Here is a 9,179-nt window from a genome sequence, read left to right as displayed (position 1 = left end):
CTCATATTGGCAAAAGTTCTTGAAATTCCCATTAAAGTTTTCAAAATTCTCAAAATACCCATCTTCAACACACAAACATCTCCAAAGACATTATTTTTAGCAACTCTTCTGTGAATATAAGAAGATGACAAAACTAGGATTTTAGACAGAATTATGGGCTCTCAAGATGAAACAATCATTATTTGAAGACACAAATGTGCCTAGGTGATTCGTGAGCTCTTTGAGATCTATCATTATGTGTAAATCGCTCTATAATGTGAAAATTGGAGCAACCTATCCGAAATTGGTAGAAGGCTATTGTTTTTTTTTTTTAGTTGAGGTGTTTTTTAGGACTTTTCACAAACTCAGGGGTATGATGGTAATTTTCCCAGAAAAGATATCAATAATATATAGGGAAAATTATCAAAATACCCCTCTAATTTGTGGAAATTCCCAAAATACCTCTCAAAATTTTAGAAATTTCCAAAATACCCTTGTATCTATTTTGGTTGGATTGTTCAAGATTTTCTAATCTTTATTCTTTTTTGACAGTTGAGATCCGTTTTTGAGTGCTTAGCATGTAGTTTGTCACAAAGTACCTCGCAAAAAAAAGAAATTACGTCTAAAAATAATGAAGCAATTCATCTCCAAAGCCTACATGACCAACTCAAATTCTAGTTTTACCATCTTGTATTGATAAACAAGACCGTCACTAATGCACAAATGGTGGCACTACCTGCTGTTAGAGAGAGAGAGAGAGAGAGAGAGAGAGAGAGAGAGAGAGAGAGAGAGAGAGAGAGAGAGAGAGAGAGCGCTTTGAACGGCATCGCAAATGAGACATAGAGAAAGATCTGCAAAGCCTTTTTTACGCAAGCTATTTTTATTACGAAGCCTAAAAATCACGTTAAAAAATTTAAAAGAAAGCCTAAAAAATGTATACAAGATTTCATAGGCACCACGCCTATATCACTACCTACAAGCAGTCAGTGCCAACAATCAGTCTTCCTATGAAAAGCTACAAATTTTTTAATCTTTGGAGATATTTAACCTCACAAGCAGGGGTATTTTGGGAATTTTTAATTCCAAATAAAAGAACGCAAAAAAGCAGCACAAACTCAAAAATCACAGAAAGCCCACAAGGCCTTTCAAAAGCTGAAGCAAAAATCCGCAACGGGAGTGACCGGAGGTAAGTCATTTTGAGCTGGTTATGCTGCGTCTGGGCTTAATTGCACTCACAGGTTATCTGTTTACAAGAAGAGCTAGCCTTCAAACGTTTCGAGCTTGAACTGTGTTGTTAATTGCCTGCATCTGTGTAAATTTTTCTTGTCCATGTCTCGCAACAGCCTCATGATTTAAAGGATCTTCGTGTTCATTGACTATAGTGACCACCCAGAGCACGCCTGAGACATCTATGTGTACGTGTAGAGAACTCATGTCAATTCATTGACATACAAATGTATTCGTAGGTGAATTCACTACACAAGTATGCCTATGAAGCTCTCTCTCACTCGCATGCGCGTGCACACACACACACACACACACACACACACACACACACACACCTCTTTTAGTAATGCTTGATTGTATTACTGGTGGGAAACCTCAAAGTGAGGAAAACCCACGAGGAATGCTAGATAGAGCACGCTACTACGAAATGAGGATGTGGAACATGGTGAAGTAATCACAGCACTATGGAAGCAGTCAAAGTAAAGCTCTGTATTTTGAGCTGACATCTCATCCAAATTAATACTGAACCGAAGCGTTTGTTGAAGGAAAATTTTGGAAATGGCAAGCAAGTGACTTCTTCTTGATGCTGTTTGTTCTCAAAACTTTCTAGAGCATTTAAAGTCCGACTTAAGTAATGAAAGATAAACAGTGTGCTAATGGTGGTGAATATTTCCGAGACACCCGAAATTTTTTGCAAAAAACACCACTCAGGAAAGGAGTGCAAAGACGAGTGTTATCTAAGTAATGAAGTCCATGGTGTGGATGCAACGTAAGTGAGGAACAGTGACAACTTTAGCAGAGCATTGAGTAGCACGCCAATTACGTGCCTCTACATAGATAGAGGCTCTTTCAAAGGGAGCTTTAGTATTTTATATGCTCAATTTTCATAATCTCTTCCGCCACCAATCATCTAGTTTACTATGCATATTTCACAAATGGGTTTTAATGCCCAGCAATGCAAAGGGATGGCTTTAAATGTGTATGTTTGCTTAGTGGTTTTGGAGAACATCACACATCCTTTGAAGCACAAGTCTTGCAGGCTATCTTCAAGTGAGTCGTGGAACAGGACACATGGGAGGAAGCATCTTCTGGACCAAATGCCAAGTCTTGTAACGCATACCCAATTTGAAGGCTCGCTGCGGAAAGAGAGAGTCATATAAATGTCTTAGTAAAAACTGTATTCCAGTGTGCTTTCATGACTTAGCGAGTCACCCTGTTGTGCCCCCTATAATGCCAAGATTTATGTCGTATATTCTGCTTCCAATTTTCAATTAATCTGACCAAAGATTTTGTCCTAAAGTTTACCCAACGCCACCTCTCAATGTGAAGACTGCCAATGGTCAAAAGATGATATGGATATCACATGGCATAAATGTGCCAGCATAGTCATTCAAGACTGTTTTTGTTCAACTAGTACGGATAATAAGTATGCTCTCCAGGCTAGTAAAATAAAAGGGTATTTAACCTGACATAGTGTTTTGGGATACATATCTTCTCCAGTGATAACCCAAGTTAGCATTTTGCTAGTTTTTAGAAAGATCTATCCTTGTAATCATCAATACAATTCAAAAAAGTAGCCTATTCTTAATTAAGACCAACTTTACCGCATGAAATAATAGGAAACTTCTCATTAAAGAGATCTTAGGATTCATGGTATTTTCAAGAAAAGTGAGGAATGGTGATGCAAAGTTTACATCCGAATTTTGGGCGTCACTCTTTCAAGCCATCAAGACTCTTATGTTTTAGCACATTGTACCACCCTCAAATTTGGATGGATACACAAAAAGAGTGAATCAAGTATGAACTCTTGGCAAATGCATGTATTGGCCAAAAGGTCAACAACAAAGAAGAGACCATGTTCTCACAAGGCCAGCTGAATCCCGATCCGGCTGCAATAAGTGCAGATGATCTATAAAATGCAATTATTGCCTCTTCAAAAGGCAAACAAGTGAAGGGTAAGAGAGAATAAAAAAACCTTTCAACGAAAGATCACAAGAATACCACAACAGGTGTCATAAATGTATATGAGGCCATTCTAAGATCTACATTAGAAGCACTCAATCCTTTTTAAGCTTTGTAGAGCCGAGCATTCAAAGAAATATTTACAAAAGACAAAGAAGGGCAATACAGGATGAATTGAGAAATATATTTGATATCTTTCTCTCAAGTACAAGAAGTATGAAATCCTGTGATTAGCATGAGGAAAATAAGAATAGGTCTTTTTAGTTCTTGATCTGTATAACTGTCGTCAACTAAACTTTGACAAAGTGTAGAGTTGCATAAGTACCAACTGACCTTGATCATGTGCATACTTTATTTCTACAAAAAAATTTGGGCAAAACTTTGAGATGCCAATGAGATCTAGTAAGGTAGAGAATATAAATTTACCAAACACTAATATTGGATGGTTGTTAATCAATACTTAATTTATGCCACAAAGTGTTAATATTTAATAGATGCAAAAAGCTGGTGGCCTCTTAAAATTTTGTTAATTTTTGTGTTTATCAAAATCTTAAAAGTTTGGCAGCATAAATTGAGTGTCATTACCTCACTAGACATCACTATATGTCATTGGAATTCTAGATTTTGGCCACAATCCTTTACAAGATTTAGATATGCATATCTTGAAGGCTGATTAGCTCTTGGTTCAAAACTTAATGAGGCTTTAGCGATGATAGTTGTATGAATCAGGAGCTAGAAAAACTAATCAATAGCCTTATAATTAGGGGCTATTCTAAGTATTCTGATACTGGTCGCGGGGATTTCATACTGCTTGTCTTTCAAAGAAAAATGTGAAGAATGTTTGTAAGCCTTTTTTACTACTCTTTTGTTCTAGGTACCTCTTTTTCTAAGCGTTTGGACTCTATGAACCGTAAGGATGGTTGATTGCTGGTGTGTCACAAAGTGATGATGTGGCATGGCCCTAACTTGCAGATTTTGGCCGAGAGGGCCAAAGGAGGGTTAGGATTAAAAACCTAACCCTGCTAACTTATAGAATCGAACCGAGGGGCCTAAAATCCTTTTAAAATAAAGCAAGGACTCAATTTGCGCAAAACGTGATGATGTGGCACTATTGTACGAACGTTCCGTGATTTGTGCTGACTATTGACGTGGCAGTATGAACGTTCCGTGTTTTACAGAGGTAGCCCAGATGCAGTAAGCTTTTGGATTTCAGAGCTTTTCATAGCAAGGCTTTTCATTGTATGTTTTTGGCGAGGGGCCTTTATAAGTGTGTTAGGGACTCTACTCTCGGCAGATTAGCTTGGGAGCATTGCCAGAGAGAGGACCCTCGGACATTGTACCATTGTGCAGTAATAATAAAGAAATACCGGAAGGGGTGCCAGTCTTTGGGGCCAGTGCATCTTGGCTCGGAACTCCTCCTTGCCGTGTCGACTTCTCTCTCTCTCTCTCTCTCTCTCTCTCTCTCTCTCTCTCTCTCTCTCTCTCTCTCCTCCTCCTCCCCCCCCCCCCGGTCCCTTTTGCAGTTTGAGTTAAGTTGTGTGCAGTTTCACGTGCGTTGTAGTAGATCTTTGCTTTGGAGTGTCCAAAGTTATTACAGTGGTATCTGAGCTCAAACGATTCTTATTCTACGAAGGATCCGATCCCTTTTCCCGCTATACACATGGATTGAGGGAGTGAATCCGGCAAGGAGGAAAATGTTCCACCTACTCGCATAAGTGAAGGAAACGGAGCTTCTACTAGGAGTCGTCCTCTTTCCGAGGAATTGGGGGAAGAGCATGGCCCATTCCTGCTAATCGACTTCGACAGGGTGGAGTTTCAGTGTCAACTGCAGGTTGACACTTGTGCTAAGCTCCTTTAGATTGACGTTTTCAATACTGGAAGATTCACAATGCTTTTCATGTGAGTCTACTGCGATCTTTCAAACGAGAAGTGCCAGAGGACAGGGAGCCAAAGGAGCAACTAGAGGTAGAAGAATCCGAGGAGTTTCTTATATCTGAGTTGGTCCTAGCACTCAAGGAAAGGAAAGTGAAGGGTAAGCTGGCCCGGAAGTACTTGGTCAAACTATCTTGCTCTTGATGCGAAGTGGATGGAGGAGGACTTGGCAGATACTCCTCAGATATTAGAGCTTTACCTTGAGGCATTTGGTATAGTTGCAACTATTCTAGAGTGCACGACAATCATCAAGTTGAATCTTCTACAGTGCACGTTGCACAACACTCCACTCCTTTGTCACTGATTGCCAAGATGGAGATACAGTCAACCAATTTTTCATTGACATTTTGGGGGTGCTGACTGTGTCAGAAAGTGATGACATGGCATGATGACCATCTGGCAAAGAAATGGCCAAGTGGACAAGAGAAACTGAACGGACTAACTTGAAGAGCTTATGAAGAACCGGCCGTGGGGTCCGAAACCCTAAAAGACAAAAGCTTGAACCCCGAAAGGGATTTTCGTAAAATGCGCTGACATGCTGACGTGGCAGGGCCATTCAAAATTTTGCGATTTGCGCTGCAGGTGCCACGTGGCAAGCTGTACGGATTTTGGCAAATTACGCTAGTTGCTTTGGGAATCTCCAGCGCTAGTTAGTTTTTGGGTGAAAGTGCTTTTGAACTTATTGCTTTTGGGGCTCTACTTTTGGGCATCCCATGTACTGTTTATAAGAGCCCTTGGGGCCTCACTCTGCAGAGCATTTGGACGCAGAGCTTGAGAGCAGAGGTCCCTCGGGAGTTGTACTTTGCAATGATTAATGATAAAGAAATACCGAAAGGGGCGCCAGACTTTGGGGCCGATACCTCTGGGCACAGGACTACGTCGGGCCGTGTCGACTCTCTCTCTCTCTCTCTCTCTATAAAAGTTGAGTGATTTTGAAGTTTCTGTTCGTGTTTTGCTATTGATTTCTTACTTGGAGTGTCGAAGCCTGTTACAGTGGTATCAGAGCTCAAAAAGATTCTTCTTCTATGGAGGATCCGATCCTTTTTTGCAGCACATGCAGGTTTTGTGAGAGAATCTTTGTGCCCGGACCCCGGACTTATTAGCCACTCCCACCCTTACTTCATCACGCATCAGGCACGCTCCCGTCTTCATTGCTCTGTCTTACAAGGCATAAGCCATAAAGAAGCCCAGATTACACATGGGTTTTTGCAGAGAATCTGACAAAGATAACACCTCTCGGTGGGCAGACAAAGAAAAGTTGAAATCTGGCACGAGAATTTAAGAAAACAAATTCTTGGTGGAAAATTTTGTCAGAGCGAAGTACAAACGTCAACTGCAGGTTGATACATGTGTGAAAAGATTGATCAAGTACTCTAGAGACCCAAGATTTGCGAAATACCCGAAGAATTACCCGATGGATGAGATTTACTCAAGATGGCTAACTGAAAGGACAGCCGAGTAAAAAAAATAAAGCGGAACTTGTACTCGTAGAAAGAAGATGAACGAGAGGACCACCAGAAGATAAGCCAGAGAGTTACAGAGCAGCAGCCGAGCGCGGAAAGACGAAAGCAGGATCGGTACCAGATTTTGTAGGGACCGCCAACCCTGACCAGCTGACGAAAGTATTGAACTTTGCAAAGCATGGGGCAAAGTGCCAGACCAGGAAGCCCTTATCTTCTTAGCCAAGGCCAACTTCATTTCAACCGAATTGGCGGCTTGACTTGGAATTGCGCCCGAGGAAACGGGGCCACCGACCGAGGCTGTTCTAGAGGCACCCGGACGGGATATTTCCACTACACCTGTCATTGGTAAACTACGTTTGCATTGTCAAGGGTATTAAGGGCACGAGGACTTTTACATCATGCCTTTGGAAGGATGTGACGTCCTCCGAGGAATCCCTTGGTTCCCCAAGAACAGTGCCATGGTCGATTATAGGGCAAGGAAGGACATCTTGAAGAATGAGAAGAGCAAAGAGATTGTACTTGATGTAAAATTGAAAGACCTCGAAAAAAGAACGACAAGAGTTTCTGCAAGCTCAGACTGACTGTTTCTTTGAGGGCTTACCAAGCGAGTTGCCTCCTTCACGTCCTGAAGATCACACGATTGATTTGATTCCCGGTAGTACTGTGTACATCACCGAACCGGCCACCTTACAGAGTTAGCCGAGCCCAAAATGAAGAAATAATGAACCAGAACAGATTCCCCATTCCGAGGATTGATGATAAACTCAACAGACTTAAGGGTTCTACTTGCTTTAGCCTAATTGATCCGAACAACGGTTAGCATCAGATCCAAATTGATTCTGGAGACATCTACAAGACAGCTTTTAGGACGACTTTTGAGTTTGTATAAATATTTGGTGATACCATTTGGCCATACGAATGCTCCTGCTACATTCAACCGCATGATGGATAGGATTTTCAAAGAGTACCGATCGTTTGTGGGCACTTTCTTTGACGATATATTGTCTTCTCCAAGAATGAAGCAGAACGCAGACACCACCTGGTGTATGTTTTCTAGGCAGAACACAGACACCACCTGGTGTATGTTTTCCAGGCACTATGGAAGCATAAATTGGTCATAAATGCGAAAAAGAGCGAGTTTTTTTTCTTGTCTAAGATAAACTTTTTGGGACACATCATCTCAGAGGAAGGGGTAAAGATGGACCCAGCCAAAATTGAGATTTTCGTGATTGGCCTGATTTGAAGAATGTTCATGAAGTTCGAAGCTTTCCGGGCTTGTGCTCATATTATCGGTGATTCATCCAAAAATTTGCAGAGATAGCTTCTCCTTTGCATGTACTGACTCAAAAAGAGGTTCCTTTTACTTGGACCCCGATAGAGATTGCAGCCTTTCAGATTCTCAAGGAAAAGTTGACTATGGGACTAGTGTTGGCCTTGCCAGACTTGCAAAAGCCGTTCGAAGTTTACTGTGATGCTTGTGGTTGCAGTCTGGGTGACACTATCTACTCAGAGATGACGTTACCGTCTTCACAGATCATTAGAGTTTACGCTACTTCTTGTTGCATAAGCAGTTTTTTGAAAAGTAGATGCGGTGGGCTAACATCTTGTCATAGTTTCATTTCCAGATAGTCTATGTTCAGGGATAGAAGAATTTAGTGGCAGATGCGTGTCTAGAAAGCCCTTGGTTCTGGCTATTTCCGCGATACATCATCGAAGCTTTGAAGATATGATTGATCAGTACACCACTGATTTTGATTTTGCAGATATCTTTCACCGAATACAGTGTGGGGAGCTAGTTGCAAGCTATTCCATACGGGACGGCTATTTGATGCGGAAAATGATGCTGTGTGTCACACAGCCTTTGAGGGAAAAGGTTTTGACATAGTGCCATTGTCCACTTTTTCCTGGGCCATCGGCATAGATACCACCTTGAAGGGTGTTGAGTGTTACTTTTACTGACCGAGGCTCAAAAAGGATGTGGACAAGTTTGTTCACTGTTGCTTAGTATGCCAAAAGGTCAAGTTTGATTGGCATAAGGCACTAGGACTTCTACAACCCATACCCTCCCGCCCTTGGGAGGCATTACTATGGATTTCATTTTTTTTAATGTTCCCACGACCCAAAGTGGGTATGATGGGATTTGGATAGTCATTGACAGATTTAGCAAGCTGGCCCACTTTATTCCGGTAAAGAAGACAGTTAATCCCGATCATTTGGCGAAACTGTTTGTCTCACTGTCACAAGACGGGCACCACGTGCCAATAGAAAAGAACAAACTGAACAGACTTTTAGCACTTCAATAACACCTGAACTCTGAGAGAGAGAGAGAGAGAGAGAGAGAGAGAGAGAGAGAGAGAGAGAGAGAGAGAGAGAGAGAGAGAGAGAGAGAGAGAGAGTGAGTGAGTGACGGAATTCCACCCAACAACGCAGTACAAGCCGGTACTTCAGACTTTGCACCTTCTCCAGGAAGCATGCCAGAGAATGAGCCCTAACCTCATATTTAAAGGGCCCTTGGCGTGAAAAGCCTTCAGAACTCAAAAAGCATCTGGTCCAAAAGCAATGCCCAAAAGCTGCCAGCATAGTTTACGGAAATCCGTTCAGCCTGCCACGTCATCA

General features: G+C 41.7%; 1 protein-coding gene across 2 annotated transcripts in view; it reads left to right on the top strand.

The window, feature by feature from the left end:
- Positions 1-1,051: 1,051 nt before the first annotated feature.
- The window catches only part of LOC147431471 (uncharacterized), an 86,002-nt gene continuing 77,874 nt past the window's right edge, over positions 1,052-9,179 (top strand). The window contains exon 1 of one of the 2 annotated variants that reach the window (XM_086494070.1): positions 1,052-1,165. The gene's annotated coding sequence lies outside the window, so the exon portion shown is untranslated. Of the gene's footprint in view, positions 1,166-1,195; positions 1,218-9,179 lie in introns of those variants that run through there. The other variant, XM_086494071.1, reaches the window with a different exon arrangement.

The sequence above is a fragment of the Adiantum capillus-veneris genome, chromosome 21 (genome assembly GCF_014529385.1).
Source record: "Adiantum capillus-veneris isolate H3 chromosome 21, ASM1452938v2, whole genome shotgun sequence".
NCBI classification, from domain to species: Eukaryota; Viridiplantae; Streptophyta; class Polypodiopsida; order Polypodiales; family Pteridaceae; genus Adiantum; species Adiantum capillus-veneris.
The sequence above is the reverse complement of the archived record's forward strand: the minus strand, read 5'-3'. Positions and strand labels throughout refer to the sequence as shown.